Source organism: Camelus bactrianus, chromosome 5 (assembly GCF_048773025.1).
Source record: "Camelus bactrianus isolate YW-2024 breed Bactrian camel chromosome 5, ASM4877302v1, whole genome shotgun sequence".
In the NCBI taxonomy this organism is placed as follows: domain Eukaryota; kingdom Metazoa; phylum Chordata; class Mammalia; order Artiodactyla; family Camelidae; genus Camelus; species Camelus bactrianus.
This window is the reverse complement of record NC_133543.1, coordinates 85,434,437-85,452,407: the sequence shown is the minus strand read 5'-3', so window position 1 is coordinate 85,452,407 and position 17,971 is coordinate 85,434,437. Positions and strand designations below refer to the sequence as shown.

General features: G+C 42.6%; 1 long non-coding RNA gene across 3 annotated transcripts in view; it reads left to right on the top strand.

Annotated features, from left to right (window-relative positions):
* LOC123615011 (uncharacterized) overlaps positions 1-17,733 on the top strand; it is a 52,137-nt gene extending 34,404 nt beyond the window's left edge. For all 3 annotated transcript variants that reach the window (XR_012507152.1, XR_006722540.2, XR_012507153.1), the window contains one exon: positions 17,385-17,733. This is a non-coding gene — a long non-coding RNA (uncharacterized LOC123615011). The remainder of the gene's footprint in view (positions 1-17,384) is intronic.
* Positions 17,734-17,971: the final 238 nt, after the last annotated feature.

Below are 17,971 nucleotides of genomic sequence, written 5' to 3'. Positions count from 1 at the left end.
TCAACAGAAAAGACAAGTTTTTTGGCCTTCTACCGAGCTTCAGACCTGCTTCTAGGTTAAGAGCGGCAGCAGCCCAGCACTTCTGAGCTATTTGTGTCGATTTAAAAGGCAGGTGTCTTTCCGTTGACCTGTTTTCAGTGCTATAATCCCATTACCCGGCACTATCCTCTGGAGTTTTGCTTTGTTTGGGAATTTAAAATTCCTTTATTTGTAACAGATCAAAAGCTATCTGGCACACATACTGCATTCGGATGGTGGCTCTTTGACGGGTCCTCCTGCCTTCCTGAACGCACACGTCTGCATATTTTGCAGACAACCGTTCACGGTCTGTCCATCCCTCCCAATTTTAAGTAGCAACCCTGTTCTCAAACCTTTCAACTCCTCTCCCTGAGAGACTCACTAATAACTTTGTTATGAATAAAACACCAGGACTTTGTGTGAGACTTAGGCTGCTTTATGCCGTTGAGTGGGGTATCTCTGAAAGACCCTTCTGTTCGGGTTTCAGCAGAGATGTCTTGGTGCACTGGCATGGCAAATATCCTGTAACCTCACCTCACCCCTGGCCTTCCAGGTGGGACAGTGGAGACAGCACCCAGGCTGAGAACGGTGGTGGGTAGTTTGAAGGGTTCAGAACAGGTGCTAGCAAACCATGGCCTGTGGACCAAACTCGGCTGCTTCTTGTTCTTACCCAATTTGCTCTAACAATGGCTTTTAAATGGTTGGGGGGAGAAAAGTCAAAGGAAGAATAACATCTCTTGACATGGAAAATTAGGTGAAATTCAAATTTTATTGTCCACAAATAAAGTGTCATTAGAACACACCCATGATTACTCAGTTATGTATTGTTTGTGGCTGCTTTTGTATTACAAAGGCAGGGTTGAGCAGTTGTGAGAGACAGCATAGGCCCACAGAGCCTAGAATAGACACCATTCATTCATTCATCAAATAACCACTAGGCACTCTTCACGTGCTAGGTTCTCTGCTCAGCACTGATGGTTGAAAGATGTGAAAAAACATCTCTTCTTTTGGGGAGCTCAACCTGTCAGGCAAAACAAAGTAAAGAGAAAAATCACATAATGCGATAGCTGTTATAGCAGAGATGTGTGGAAAGTGTTACAGGAACACAGAGTTGGCCACCTTTCTTGGAGGAGAGGGAACGGAGCAGTGTTGACAGGCAAGCAGCTGCATTTTCAGCTGCTGGGGTAGAGGTGAGGTGCTCAGTGTTCCCACGGCCCCATGCAACCACTGTGCGGTATATCTTACCAGTCTCTCTCCTGCATGCTTTATTTGTTTGCATTCACAGCACAAATAGACTTTTGCATTCAGGTTACTTGTCACCTGCTATGAGTGGGAGGCAGTCCAGGGTTGGCATTAAGTGCCAGTGTTGGGATTAAACCGTGTGGAAAACCACTCAGCCTCTCAGCCTCAATTTCCTAATTTGTAAAACGAGAATACAGTGAAAATCTGAGGGTTTTTGGGAGGGTGCAGTGAGACAAAGCCTTGAGTACACCCAACACAGGACCTGATGGGTGACACATGCTCAGTGACGTTGGCTAGTACAGCCCTTCTTCTCAGCTGCTATCCATGGCCTGACTCTGGTCCTCCACGTAGGAATCTGCCAGGTGGATGGGAAGTGAGTGGAGGTGAAAGGCCAGGAATGGAGGTTAGCTCTGGGTAAAGGGTACTTTGGGAAATGAGAGCAGCATGTGCAAGGGCACCAAGGCATTGGACCACAGGGTGTCCAACGAATTCAATAGATTTTACAGATTTAGTTATTTTATTCACATTTCACTTTATTATCAAAAGAGTTGAGTCTGATTATATAGATAGATAAAAAAAAATGCACGATGGGACCAGGATTAAGGGCAGTTGACAAAGATGTTGTATTCCTGGCAACAGCTCGGAGCCTGTGACATAGCAGATGCTTCGTAAATGTTCTTTTAATGAAAACATGGAATGCTGTTTCGGGTAATGGAAAGTTTGACACAAAAAAAGCATGAGCAAATGATGTGAAAATACTGGGTTTAAACTGTGTTGTTGGTAAATCTGTGCCTTACTGAAGGGTCTCCAATGCCTATTCTGTCAGCAGTGATAAGTCAAAGGAATTGGACATATTTTATTTTAGGAAGAGATTTAAAAAGCATTCTGGAAAACAGAAGGAGAAAAATCCTGGAATGAAGGAGAACCAGGTAGAAAGTTACAGGAATCGCCCAAGTGAGGAACAATAAAGCATAGGGCTAGAAGGTAGAAGCAGAGATAGAGAAGACGGATCTGGAAGCAGTTCCTGTGGCGGCAGGGCTGGTATGACAAGCCAGGGAGAAGTTTCCTGATGGAGAAGGTGATGGCACAAGAAGGAACTGGGTAGATGGACAAAGTGGTGCAATCAATTCGGTCGCGTTTGCAGTTCGGTGGGATGTGGACCCAGCTGGACTCGTGGTCCTGGGACTTGGGAAAGGTTGGAACCGGGGATGCTGAAGTCATGGACACGTGGGCAGGAGCAGAAACAACAGGAGGGGAGGTGACCTGGGAGAGGATGGAGTGAGAACAGAAGAGGCACAGGACAGAACCTGGAGAAGAAAACTTTTGAGTTTCCAATTCATTGGGAACTGTTACAGAGAGTTGTTTCACCAGCCTGTTGAGGGCAGGGTTCAGTTTATGGTGCTGCAGTGACAGAATGGGTAAGAAGGAGGCGGGCCTGTTACCCACCTTCCTGGATTGTCGTGCTGGCCCAGACACTAGTCCCCCCTTAAACCCAGGAGGTGAATTCCAAGGCCCCCAGTGGATACCTGAATCTGTGGTTAGTACCGAACCCGGCATATACTGCAGGGGGGCGGCATGTCTCTTTGGCACGTGAATTATTTCAAGCCGAAAATAATCAAGGCACAAAAACTCAGGAAGAAACTTTGACCTTCCCCCCTAACTGCCTAAAGCATGTAGATAGAGGACCCATTGCAGGAATAGAGCTACCAGCAGAGGTAACGATAGTAGGAACCAGGCTGGGTAGACAAGGAGGCTCCCAGCAACCTCGATTTGTGAACATTCCTCTCTGTGTCCCACTGTCTCCGCATGGGCCAGCGAATGTTGCCAGTTGCTTTCCTTACCTTTCAGGTCCCAAACCTGTATCCCCAACATCCTCTTTCGTCTTTAGCTGAAGATGATATTTAAGGTGAAGGTTTCTGACATTTTGGCGAGTTACTCAGTTCTTCTGGGTCTCTTCCATGTATACATGTTACTACATTTTGTTGGATTTTCTCCTGTAAATCTGTCTCACGTCAATTTAATTCTTAGACCAGCCAGAAGAACCTAGAAGGGTAAAGGGAACTCTCTTCCTCCTGACAATACTGTTATAGACATGATAAAGACCTATGATAAAGTTTAATTTGTAAGATAGGGACAGTAAGATATTAACAAGAACTGATAATAAAATAGAATGATTATAATATATTGTAATAAAAATTATATGAATGCAGTCTCTCTCAAAACGCCTCGTACAAATTTAATTCCTTTTCCATCTTAACTAAGCACTTATCACTCACTGTGGCAGTAACTTGCAGATTGAGATACGACAGCAAAACTAGCATGAATTTTTCTCTTCTTCACAATTTCACGATAGAAGATTCATTCTTACTGTAGATCTTAGCACCCTCAGCATACGATTTTTTTTATTTTATTTTTAAGTCCAGAATGCTCACTTTTTCACTTGAGAGAAGCACTTTACGACTTCTCTTTGGCATATCCGAATTGCCAGCATCCCTACTCTTGTGCTTTGGGGACATAATTAAATAAAATAAGGGCGACATGAACACTAGCACTGTGGTGCTGTGACAGTCGATCTGACAGCCGAGATGGCTACTAAGCGACTAATGGGATACGCTGGACAAAGGGACGATTCACAACCCCGGGCGGGATGGAGCTGGAAGGCATGAGATTTCATCATGTTTCTCACTACAGTGTGCAATTTAAAACTTATTGTTTATCTCTGGAATTGTCTATTTAATATTTTCAGACTGAGGTTGACGTTGGGTAACTGAAAACCATGGGAAATGAAACCTTGGATGGTGGGGGTGGGGGTGGGGCTATTGTACCCATGCCTGAGGTTGGATTTAAACGGCGAGATCCACAAATCAGGACGAGCCTTCACCATAGCACCTTCTGCATCCTTGCTGGTCTGCTTACCCAGTGCCCCAGTTTGCAGTAAACTCCCCAGAGAGAAAGGCTTACTATTATACTGTAATGGGAAACCTAGACCAGGCTACTTCCAATATGAACCCTATTGATATATCACATTCGCCACCAGGAGAGGTTATACCACCAACATGAAATAAAGAGGAAATGAATGCTGCAGCCACTCCCTGTGTAATTCAGAGTTCAGCATCTTTCTGGCCTTACAGAAGGCACCACAAGCTAGATACACTCATGCCAGAATATCCCAGAGGCATGTTGTTTATTGGTTGGAGCAGCAAGAAATAAAGACGAAGAGAAATTTAATATTTAACTCTAAATCTTTAGTTTCCCTCATTAGGCTGACTTGCCCGCAGCCATATTGCTGTAAATTAAACAGCTGAAGCTGGTATCTTGCCAAAATGTACAGCCAGAGAAATGTTAACAGTGCTCTCCTGGTTCTTATGCCCCAACAAGTTAAAAACAAAAAAGGAATCTGTCTGCCATCCAGAGAGGTCATTGGAAAACTCTCAACTTATTTTTGAAGCTGGAAATAGAAAACTGGCTCTATCTTCAGCTCCAGGGTGGTCTTCGTAGAAAAGGGCTGATGCAGCTAAATACGGAAACTGCTTTCAGTGAAGCCTCATCACTGAAGAGTTTCAGAGATGTTTCCTCCAATCAAAATGTTGCCAAATTATCATTGCCCAGAGGAATCAGAAAATGCTACTGATTCGTGGAAGCAATGCAGTTACACTAATACCTGTGTGTGGAATGTCTTGGAAAAGATCTTGGAGGCTAGGTTTCTCTGATAAGGGAGTACTGTGTCAGACCAGAGATTGCTCAAGCAGCCTGAATCTGGTTTGGGGTAGAAGTAGGGAGTTTGGTCTTCTCTCCAGGTTTATACCATTTAACTGATCTTATTCAAGGATGGACAGTTAGTTGTCATACTGTCCTCCTACCATACTTGTGACAGAAAACAGAGTTCTGATTGAACAAATATTTACTGAAGAGCACAAACTGTTTATAACCAAAGAAGAAGAGAGGGGGACACATGCTAGCTTTACCCCTGCTTTCCCACTTCTAGCAGAATCGTGGTGCCTGAGACAAACACATTCTTTGATCCACCAGCCTCACCTGTTGTGATTTTGGAATTCTCAGTACGCACGTTCTTAAACCAGGTTTTCTCAACTGTGGTTACACATTTGAATCACCTGGAGAGCGCTAAAAGCTCACAGCCCACAAGCCAGACACACCCCAGACCAATTACATTATTAGCTCTGGGGGTGTGACCCAGGCATCAGTATTTTTTAAAATACTTTCCAAGTGATTCCAATAAGCTGCCAAGTTTGAGAATCATTACATTAAACCTCAACCCTGGCTACATGACAGATTCACTTGGGAACCAGTCCAGACCAAGCTACTTATAATCGGAATTTTTTTAACAAGAAGTTTCCCAGGTGATTTTTTAACATGTAACCAAGTCTGAGAACGTCTACCTTTAAGCGGTAATTCTCAAAGTGTGGTTACAGAGTCCGTGTTAGGATCAGCCACGTTCCTCATTAAACATGCCACCCCCCCAGCCCCCCCCCCCACCCCGGTCCTACTGAATCAGAAACAGGGCTGCACTGAGCTTACCAGCCCCGCAGGTGATTCACATCCTCACTAAGGTCGGAGACGTACTGCTCTCCCAGCCTGACGATCCCTCAACTTGTACAAAGACAGAGTTGCTCTTTTTGCCCTAGGAAGACAGTTCTAATTCCTGTTAAAGTGCAGATACCATGACATAATCTCCAAGGTACCTGAGGTGAAAAGAGCAAGATGCAGAATAGCTTAGACAGCATTTGCCTTTTAAGAAGAAGAAGAAGCGATATTTGTATGTGTACGTACGGGCGGAAAATCTCTGGAAGGATACAGGTAAACACGCCTCTGCAGAATGGGACTGCGTGGTTTGGCAGAGGGGGAGGAACTTTTGTCATCTGTACCATGTACAGGTAATGCCTCTATTGAAAACCAGCAACAAAAAATGCAAACCTTGCAGGGGGAGAAGGCACATTAAACCTGGTTAACCACTTATACCTCAAAGTGGATATTTTAGTCAGAATTATTTTTCTGAACGGATTTTGATTTGAGGAAGAACAACACGGCATATGCCATGAGGACCAGAGAAACCAAAAAAGTCTGGGGAAGGGGACTAGGAAAGAATCTCAGGTTCTCAGTCAGTCTTTGCCAACTTTACATAGTTACCCATGGTCAGTCTTGACATTGATTTGTAATCTAAAAGATGGAAACAGACTGGTAAGCATCTCCCTTTTCAGACACTGTTTAGAAAATAAACAGAGGCTTTTCACCTTCACCAAGCTCCCTCTTAACAGAGTGGGAGTGGGGGAGGGGCGGCCCTTTGGCCATTTGGACCTTAGCTCTTAAGTGTCTGTGAAATGCTGCCTCAAATTCCCCTTGTAACCACCAGGTGGCAGCAGCAATCCAGCTTCTGGGCTAGCCCGGGAGATGCTGAACTAGCATGACTCTCCTTTGTTCAATTAGCGTTCTGGTCATAGAGCTGTGGAAACTCAGACATGAAAGAACATTTCTTAAAAGTTCTACCAATGACCACAGATGTTTAAAAGGAGGTAAAAAGAAGAACAAGTATATTGAGAACACTTCATATTGAACACAATGAGTCTGATCTATGAGGGGAGGAAGCTAAATTGTTAACATTTCCTGACACCAGCTACATGCCAAGCACTTTACTAAACGCCTGCAGGTTATTTCATTTGATCATGAATACAGACTTGTCCGCGGGATACCAATGCCTCTGTTTTACAGATGGGGGGGGGGGGGCTAAAGTAGGGGTAGATTAAGTAACTTGCCTGATGTTTCAGAGAAGTAAGACAGAGGCAAAATATGAACCCAGTTTGATCACATAAATCCATGATCTTTCCATTACGTCAGACCATCTATCGCCTGCAGTTGGGAGTATCAGGCACTGGCCGAAACGGGCTTTAAACGATGGCGTGGAGTTGGACCACAGTATGCTTGGGGAGGGAGTTGGGTGGAGATTTCCCAGCCAAATAGCAGGATTCTGACAGTGAGAGACTGTGATTGCTGTTTGTGTGCTCTGTTTTATGTCCCAGCACTGGTGCTTGTCACAAGCGGTAAGAGATCAACAGCGCTTCCTAAACGTGCGCTGTCTGTACAATCAGGAGGAGCTTCTTAAAATCAGAGGAGTCCTAACCCGGAGGGAGAAATGTGTTCTCAAGAGGGATAGAATGCGTTTTTTCCCTAGGATAATATGAACCTGAAGTAAATGACAGACTTCAAACGTCAGGTCAAGTGGGAATATTTATTAGTGGGAGGTTCCTCTGTACTTGTTGCCTTTGTAACTGAAGAGGGCACTTAAATCTCTCCTTGGTAGCTCTTGACGCGCATTAGGTAAGAAGCAGAAATTATCTCCCTATGTATTCCTGTATCTCTCCTTCCCAGAAATTTTGCGGTTTTGGCTGGTTCAACCTTCATTTTTATGTCCTCGAGGTCAGTATTTTACATTCTGTCCTGCGACTGTAAATAAAAGCTCTCGTGATACAATTACATAAAGAGTATTTACCAGAGAACTGAGCAGTGTACGGTCGGTTGGTCGGGAATCCTCTATGACTAACCTTGAGTCTTTTAAGGGGGATTCTTGGATCATTAAGGTCACATGGATTCTCTTCTCTAAGATGCTCAGAATCACACCATGTTTGGTTTAATTGCATCTGGACCACAATTTTCATGTAAGTGGTTTTTTTTTTTTCTTTCTTTAAAGGTTTTGCTTGCTGCTTCTTATTCTGATTGTTAGAAGGAAATGGGCCTCGTTGGTCACATCTCTAGAACATAGCCCATACTAGCTACTGGGTGGGGCCGTGTCGACTCCCTGTGGGTCTGCTCCACATCTGTCCCTGTGGGCTTTCTTTGTAGTGCGCTGCTTGGCTGCTTTCCCTGTTTGTTGGATCTCGGGTTTCCTCCTTAATTGGATTTGCTTTTGTGTTTTGCTAAAATACATTCTTAATAATGACTTCAGAAATAGTGCATGAAGAATATATTTTCCAAGGCTTTGCATATTTGGGATGTCTTCTTGTCATTCTGTCTCACTCTGTTTTGTTTTGTTTTTTTAAATATATTTTTTTAAATGGAGGTGCTGGGGATTGAACCTAGGACCTCATGCATGCTAAACATATACTCTAACCACTGAGCTATACCCTCTCTCTTGATTAAAATTTCATAAGAAAAACGTTCTTGATTTCCTTCTTAACCGTTTTTTAGTATTTCTTTATTTTAATCTAATATTAAGTGACTAGAATTAATGTTGTATCTTATAATATATATAATTTCTATCAGAACCTTAAACCTTAATATTAACAAAAGAGATTATACAAGTAGATTATGGCCTTTAATGAGTCTTTTTGGCTGCATCCTGTAAGAAGAAACCAGCTTATTCCCTTACAACTTTGTAGCTCCAGCTGGGCATTTTTTCCCTCGTATATTCTATTTTGTTACCGTGAAGCTTCTGGAGGGGTTTTAAAAGCAATATTTCTGTCGTCATTTTGTAAGTCCCATTTTCACAACTCACTTAGAAGCAAAATATTTTATGAGAAGCTGTGTGGGGCCCAGAACGAGTGAAACACTGGTGGCCAGGCAAGATTTAGGAAACAGAAGCTTCCCGTAGATTTAGAGCGAGAAAGCCCATCTGCATAAAGAAAGTCCACGTAGCCCACCAAGAAGATGCCTGTGGGTTTCTGAAAGCCCTCTTTTCCCCTGACAAAAGGGAGACAACGGTTAAAGGTTTTTACTTGTGCCCCAGCCCACTGCTGCTCATAGCGCAGAAATCTGTAATTCTCCTGCCAGTAGAACTAAGTTGCTTATAAATGGCTACAGTCAAAAAATGCTCAAACCAAAATATTTACCACATTTTTCTTTCCAGTGATCTCAACAATACCTGAGTGGATATATAATTATTTCTTGGACTAATGGAATCAGAGGGGTGTGCTTAACGAGGTCTGTGGCCTTTTCCAGTGTAAACTGCTGAGCCCCCGAGGAATGGGGGACCATCGCCTCTGCTGTTGAATGTGTGTAAAATATACAAAATGGACATTCAGCAGGGAAAATCCAGGAAGATTTAAAAAGCTATGTATGTCCCTATGAGTTCGTGTTCTAAAGACTAGATGGAGAAGGGGATAAAAAGCTTAAATAGGGATCAAATCTTAATGTAGCATTTAAAAAATAGCATGGAAGTTATGGGGATGGTCAGGTTTTCTGCCATGGGTAGTTGAGGCAGATATGGAGACAGTGTCTAATGAATCTCCAGGTGTCTGTGCAATACCAGTAAGAGGGATAATGTCAGTTTCAAGGAGGAAAGCCCCCACTGGTCCATTGCCATCTGAACAGACAGATTAAAATTCTTATTGCATGGCCCTCTAAGCTCTCCTAAGAACCCCAACTTAAAAGCTGACATTACTGTGTGTTTAAACAATTACTTTGGGGATTATCTAAAATTCACTTGACCATGAGTTTTGATATCATTAAAATGGCTGACTGATTACTCATAGACTGATACAGTAGGCAAGTTTGGGTGATTCCCTTGAAAACAAGTATTTAAAAAGAGTTCTTATATCCATTTAGTTCTCTTTCTTCAGCTGAAATGAGCAAGGCTCAGCTATGCTTTGGCCTAGAAGCATAAAAGTTAAGGATAATGGTTTATCTCGGATGTTCCAATGACAGGCCTTGGCCTCTCAGCCAGGCGTGCAAGGAGTTCTTCAGTACAGACTGAAATGGTTGGTCATGCTGAACATTGTTGTGCCCTGGATGTAAAATGGAAGAGATGTTAGAAGAAAAACTACTTTTCTGGAATGTAAATATGTCTTTTTAGGGGTTGGAAAGTTGGAAATGATCTCATGATGTCCCTCTGACAAAACCTGGCCTGAGAAAGGACCGCACCAGGCCAACTGGGCCTTCAGATGCATCTGACACTGTTTGTTTCTTGAAGTAAAGCACTACAAACTCTTGTTTATCTACAAGTTAACCAACAGGAAGCTGGGGTAATCCCTTCTCCCTTAACTCTAGCTTTAAGAGAAAGAGAAAACCAAGGTTGTGTAGTTCTGGGGCTACATCAACACAATAGGATCACCCTGGCTTAAGCCCATTCTTAAGATGATGTCAGTTTTGTGTGCCATTCCTAGCAATGCCCCCAAAGCAATGCAGAAATGTGGGGTACTGGTGTCTCCTCAGAGGTTACGCTGCACCGTGTCAGTTTCCTGATTCTAACCATCTCTCATCTTTCCAAATATATTTATTTATGTACTTGTTTTATTTTGGGGGGTGAAATATGATTTTCTTTTCTTTCCTTCCTTCCTTCCTTCCTTCCTTCCTTCCTTCCTTCCTTTCTTTCTTTCTTTCTTTCTTTCTTTCTTTCTTTCTTTCTTTCTTTCTTTCTTTCTTTCTTTCTTTCTTTCTTTTTCTTTCTTTTTCTTTCTTTCTTTCTTTCTATTTTTTACTGAAGTATAGTCAGTTTACAATGTGTCAATTTCTGGTGTACCAAATTTAAAGCCAGAGGTCAATGTTGTGAGCCAAGCCCCTATATATGTTTAAAATAATCTCTAAGTGTGTAAAAGTTTTCCCTGATAAAACATGACATTTCAGTCTTCCCACCTTTCCTACACAACTTACTTTAAAAAAAATGGATAGATAAATAGATGGATGAATCAATCGATCTGGCTGGGCATGTTGATGAGAGAGAACACAGGAAAGAGGCAAGCTCAAGAAACCACTGAGATCTTTTTTTCTTAAAGCCACCACTACTTTGTGTTTCTAAACATCTTAGGAAAATAACTCAGTTTCTAGCAGCCACTTGTGCTGGCAGAGGCAAGCCCAGATATACACAGTAACTGCTGAGCCGGTGGTATGATTTGAGAGGTGTGGGAATTAAGTGAGATTTCATGTGCCTTGCCTATCACTGATACCCAGAAGGCATTCAACAAGTATTAGTTTCTTCAAAGTCCAGCATTAGAATCAATCTTGGGTTCTTTTTTTCAGTCCTCTTTAAATATTCTCAGCTCATTCTTTCATTCACATACAGATTTTGTGTGTGTGTGTTGGGTGGAGGAGTTACTTAGATTTATTTATTTGTTTTTAAAGGAGGTACTGGGGATTGAACCCAGGACCTTGTGCTTGCTAGGCATATGCTCTGCCACCTGAGCTTCACCCTCCCCACCTCCCACATATAGATTGTTTCACCTAATATACAATCACGGCTCCCCATGTGCCAAGGCCCGTGTTGGGCATGGGGATACGGTGGTGGATAATAAATCCCTGAACCCAGAGAGCAACAAGTCTAGTGTTAGTGACACAGCAGAGATTACTCCTCTGATAAGAGGTATGAAGTCAGGAACCTGTATGAAAGGGAGAGGGAGCCAGGAAAGTGTCCCAGATAAATAAAAGGGATTTCTGGGTCCCTCCAGCTACTTCCCATTGCAGTCCAGAGCTGGCCTCGATACCAGCCTTGACTCTGCGCCCGAAGACCAAGGTGAGAAGGACATCCCTTCCTTAGCTCTGGCTCAAATCCACGGGTAGAGATGCCAGAGGATCTGCTGCTTTAAAACAAAGAAAAAGAACAAAATAATAACCATAATGAAATAAAAGCCTTAGAGCTAAAGAAATATAAAATGTCATGATTTGTGCATTTTTTTTCCCTGCAAAACTGATTTGTTCTGTGGTGGAAGATGCAGGGTCTGCATTTGATTTCTGCGAGATATGCAGTAATGGGTTATGTACTCCAGGGAAAAGCTATTCTTCAGGGAGCACGAACGTGATGGATTCACTTCCTCGGTGAGGTTTATAATATGTGGCAGTTTTAGCGCGAGCAGGTATTTGGTCTATGAACTGGGAGAACACAGCATTAGCGGTGGCTCGTTCCTAAATGAAGAAGAATGCAGCTCTCCCACTCACTCTGGTTGTGAGTCCTTCTGGGGATAAACTGGCAGATTAAGTGTTTTCCCGATGTTGTGTTTGCCTGTCACGGTAATGTGCACACGCCCCACCGCCAGCACCTTTACACAGCCCCGCAGACCTGCTATTTTCGTCGGCAGGAGCTGTTCACGGAGAGACCCAGGTCTCATTCTGTGCTGAATGGAGTCAGGGTTATTTCCGCTTCTTGTTCAAACGCTCCCTCTCAAATAGATGCTCTACGATTAGCTGCTTCGCAATTAGACACCGGGTCTCTCAGTCTGGGAGCATCCAGTTTCTTGGTCCCCGGAGGCCATTTCATGTCCTCACTCCTCAAAGCCTGCTGTTCTGCCTGTTGCTGTTTAAATGGTGCTGAAGAGAGGCAGGCTGGCAGCCAGCTGGCTTCCCGGAGGGCCCCCGGTGCTGCTGGGCCGGGAGACCCAGGTCTGGTCCTCAGATGGGCGTGTGGGAACTCGAGCTGTCCACTCCGAAAGGGATTTCACTTCACAGCCCTGATTCACATAAACTCATCTCACGAGAGATGGGCTAATCCATTAAAATGCCAATTTATGTATTTACTATTAGAACTATACTTGCCAAGCAATAAATCTGTGTCGGCCACTCTGTTCGTTCTCTTTACACAATTCAAGTCCGTTTGGGAAACCAAATTATAGATCACAAGGTTTTCTGATGAGGGGAAAACAGACTCTCATACACTGCTCGTTGGAGACAAGTTTTCTGGAAGACAGTGTTTTATTGGATGCAGCCTTTACATTCAACAAGCGTGATGAGTTCTTTATTTGTGTCTCCTATCACCCCATGAAAATTTATTCAGTGGTGGAATCTTGCCCCGTCACTGGCTGAAAACTTGGCCGGCCCCCTGACTTTTCCACTTACTCATATGGAACAGATTGGCTGGTGATCAAAGTCACAAACACTGGCTCGATTCAGAAATGAAAACTATGTGCAAGCTATTAATCAAACTTCAGTCTTCATTCAGAGGTCAGACTTTTCCTCCCCTTCTCCCTGCCGAGGCCAGTGGGTGATGGGCCACCCATCTTTCCGACAATGGTTTTGATCACCTTATCACATTCTGTTCGTCTCTTTGTGCTTGTTAACTGCATCTTCTGGCCTCTCGGAAGAGGGAACACGGTGAAGGAAGAGGCTATTAAGCTTGAGATGAGGGTCACCATGCTCACCCCACCCCCACCCCTCCCCTACCCCTGTGACGGGGCTCCACATCTCAGCTCCACCGAAGACTTGATCCTCACAAATCCACTTCCCCTTCCAAACTTTCAGCCCTTTTTGCCTGTCGTCCAAGGGAGGAGGAATAGCCTTTATTTTCATTCTTTGAAATTTTATTCAGGCACTTAACTTTGGTGTAGAACATCATCATTGCAATTAAGATCCAAGCACTTTAGTTTGTGTGGGTCTGTGTACTTTCTCAGATGAAATGCCTAAAACTGGAAGTGTGTTCGTGGGTGCTCGTAACGTGGTGGGTGAGAGCGTGGGTTCTGGAGTCTGCTGTTTCCAAGTGACAGGGTCAAACTTCACTTTTACATCATGTTACATATGCACTGGAAGCCTTCAAGGTGTTCATAATAGTAGCAAATGCTTCTTCAGCACTTGCTGAATTGCACAGCCTATTCCAAGGGCTTTATCTGTGCTAATAAGTTCAGTTTCTCAACAATCTTGTGAGTTACATGTTATCATTATTATTTTGCAGAAAAGTAACTGGGGCAAAGAATATACTATTTGCCTAAAGTCACAAAATGATAAATTCTATCCAAACAGCCTGACTTCAGAACCCACACTCTTGATCGCCCTGCTTACTAATGCCCTTGAACTCAAGAATTCTAGTTCTAGGAATTTAGTCTCAGGAAATAGACACACAAAACCACGTGGCTTGATCTTAATTGCAATATCTCTAACAACTTGAAAAAACTGGGTATGACTTGTGTTTGCTAGTAGGAGATTGATTAAATAAATGATAGTATGTTAACACGTTAGCCTTTAAACATGTTTTTTTAGAGGACTATTCACACGTAAAAAATGCAAAACTGCACTAGTAGTCAGGGAAATGCAAATGAAAGTAAGAAGCAGATACCATTTTTCACCCAGCAGAATGGAAAAAATGGAAAGGTGCTGTAACGTTCAGTGCTGGCAAGGAAGCAAGAACACGCACTGCCCTTCACTGCTGATGAGATTGGAACTTGTTAGATATCTTTGCAAAGGAATTTGACAAAAACTTCTAAAATATTTAAAAATTAGAAATGTATAAGCCTTTGACTAACAATCTTCTTTATGAGCACCTATATTATAGAAAGTAAAGCATGTACATAAGGCAAAAAATCTGGAAATAACTGAATATCTGTCTATACGACAAGGATTGACTAATCACAGTACATCTGCACTATGTTATCTTAATGCAGGTCTTTAAAATGATTAATTAGACCTTGACTTATTGACCTGGAGGAATGTCCATGATACACTGTGTAAGAAAAGTTGCTTTCATAATAATGTGTAGAGCAAGATTCCATTTTGTGAAAACAAACAAGAATCTCTGTGTGCATGAAAGTTTGTATAAAGATGGAGAAAGGTCTGGATGTTTACAAATCAAGATACTCGGCTACCTCAGGTGGGTAGCATAAATGTGTGTGTGTGTGTGTGTGTGTGTGTGTGTGTGTGTGTGTGTGTGTGTGCATGCATGCATACGCCTGCACTTTTATGCATCTTTGCATAGTTTCACTGGTTGCAGCAAGCATTTATATTTAGAAATTTAAAAATTTTATTAACGAAAAAATAATATTAAATGATGTGAAAGTTATTTATGATCTATTATCAAATGAAAAGGAAAAATATATAAATTCCATTTGAAAAAAGCAATGCAGGATGATATATGTGTGTGTGTGTATGTGTGTTTATTTATGTGAGTGTAAAGAAAAAGACTGGAAGGATTATAAAGTTCAAAATGTTAATAGGAATTATTTCTGACTCGGAGTTTTCATTGCCTTTGATCTGTGTTTTATGAATATCAAGAAATTAGCATATATTAATTATATGAAGAAAAAATTTTGTTAGAAATAAAATAAGGAACTGGTTTGTAAGGAAAGATAAGGAGTTAGGATTGAGTCTGAAGTGAAATTTTTTTAAGAGAGTGATTGGTACAATGGAGTCAGAACGAAAAGTTGAGTTGGTGCATTTGAACAGTTCAGCTTCTGAAAACGTTTTCTGCATTAAAGGGTAACATCTCCTGTGTTGTTAGCCAATAACCTTGTCACAATATATGACCTAGAAAGATTAGGGTGAGACCCAATTTTGAGATTTCTTTTGGCAATATTTTCTATCTAAAATGCTCTGGCTTATTCCAGAGCATCTTTTATCTAGAAGGGGAAGATAAAGAATCTGGAATAGAAGCTTAATAAGAGATGAAGATGAATCCAGGGAGACTTGTGGACACAGGACATGCACGGAGCGCAGAGGTGGATGGCAGATGGCAGAGGAATCCTGACGCAGGATGACGCAGGGCTTAGGGCACTGTAGCCAGGAAGCCAGGAAACACATCCATGGGGAACAACAGAGACTGAAGTACACGTTTGTGTTAAGAACTGGGCTTTGCTCTTTCAGCCAAAGGCATGTGGCACTCGTGTGATTTGTCCCTTGCCATTTGCAGAACTTTATAAAGTATACGTGTTGGGGGTGGGTAGGGGGAGGTTATATACACCATTCATCCAAACTTCACAGAATTACAAGGGAAAATGGTTTAGGAGAAATGAATTCTTTTTATTTCTTCCTCCTCTAGATAATATCCAAACCAAAGTTTCAGTTACACAGAACCTCCGATCTAGTATCTTTTCAGGATAAGGTTAGTACTTGGAGAAAAGGATGAAGAATAGTTATTATGAAATTAGAGCAGGAAATTTAATGACAGTTAATAATCCTAAGCTTCTCTGCCATTTAAAATTGTGGTTAGTGGGGGAGATGGGTATAGCTCAGCAGTAGAGTGCATGCTTAGCAAGAATGCTCAAAAAATATAAATCAAAAATAAAATTGTGGTTGAAGTAAGCCCTCATTGAGCAGACTGTATAAAACTGAAGCTGTGAAGACCAAAGACCAGAATTCTTGCCTTTCTACAGGGATCTCATTCAGGAAGAGGACTGAGATGTGAAGAGAGAACAATTCATTTTTTACTGTCTGTGAGGCCAGTTGTGCAGTTTTGAACTCCATTGTTGTGGGGAATGTCAGTGGTGCCTAATCGGTCCAGCCTAACTGGGAGGTGACGAGTTTCGGTTAGGGGCTTCAGTGCTGTTTACTGCAGCTGTTGAGAGGCAGTGTTTCCTGCAAGGCTGAGTTAATGGTGAAATGGCATGCCTTTTCCTTTTATATCCCTTTTTGTCTGATACAGTATTTTCAGTTGTTAACTCAGGGCTGAAATAGACCAAAATAAAAACCTGAAAATAAGAGCTTCCAATAAAAGCCTCTTTTTGGCCTATGCCAAGTAGAACTGAAACCCAGACTTCTGGCTTTTCAACGTCAATTAGAGCAAGTGCCATGTGTCTTATTAGGCACTTCTGGAGAAATTCATGACATGTAACCAAGAAATAACCATAATCCTAGAAGCTGATTTTTAAGGAGAGCTTCCTTGTTTTTGCTTTCTTCTTCCCTCCTGTTTTCAAGGATTAGCTGTGAGTCTTCCTTCCAAAGTCATTCTACCACCTCTTCTCTTTAGCCGATCCTCTCATAATCCACTGACTTTCATCTCTGGCCTCTCTTTGTCCACCAGGGCTTTTCCCTTTGCCCATAAACCACACTCTGGTCTACTTCATTCTTTAAAACCAGCCATCCACCCAACCCAGAAGTCCTGCCCTCAACCTCCAACCCTTTTATCCTCCTCTCTAAGTCTGAATTCACTAGAAGTGGCGCCTGAATTTTCCTTTCCTATTACTTTACCTCTCATCCTCCCATCAATCATTTCCAAACTAGTTTCCATATTCATCTCCCTATTGAAGGAAAAAACAACCCTAGTTGCCAAATTCTCTTCCTCCCTGGGTTCTAAAGTTTCCACGCCTTCTCCTTTCTTGGAATTCTTCTTACTTGCATTTTGCAGTACCAGTCCCACTCCTCTCCCTCTGCCCCTTGCGGGCTCAGTCTCATTCTGCTTGTCCTCAGAATCTGGTGTTTTTTTTCCAGGTTTTGCCCTTCTCTCTCTCTCTCTGGCTTTAAAATAATCAAGTGACATTTATTCATTTCAGGTACCATGATAAAACCCAGGACTGCAAGATGACGAAGACATCACCACTCACTAGGAATCCCTGGACATTTATCAAATCCTCGGACACCTCCTAGCCTCTGTTTTCAGGTGTCATAAATCCCCGAGATCTGGATCTGCATTTCCAGCTCCCTACTGCACATCCCCAGCTGCAAGCACAACGTGACCGAAAGCAAATGACTCAGCACTCCTACCGTCACTTCCTCGCTCAACAGCCCCTCCCATGTTGGATGGCAGGAACATCCCTCTAGTGCAGACACAAGCTAGAAACCTGGGAATCAGCCTACATCCCTTTCCTTCAACATCCATGTCCAATAAATCTCCAAGTCCACCGCTTGTCTATCAGAAAGACTGCTTAAATACCTGCCATTCCTTCACCGCTTGGCCCAGACCTCCTTCTTTCTCACCTGGAAAATGCTATAGGAGACTTGGCTTTCATTTTTTCCAAGCTCTACATCAACCCCCCAATTCATCCTCCACAACGCTGCCAGAGTGACTACTTAAAAAGACGAATTTGATCACATTTTATCTGCTCTAAAAGACTTCAATGGCTCCCCATTGAATGAAGGG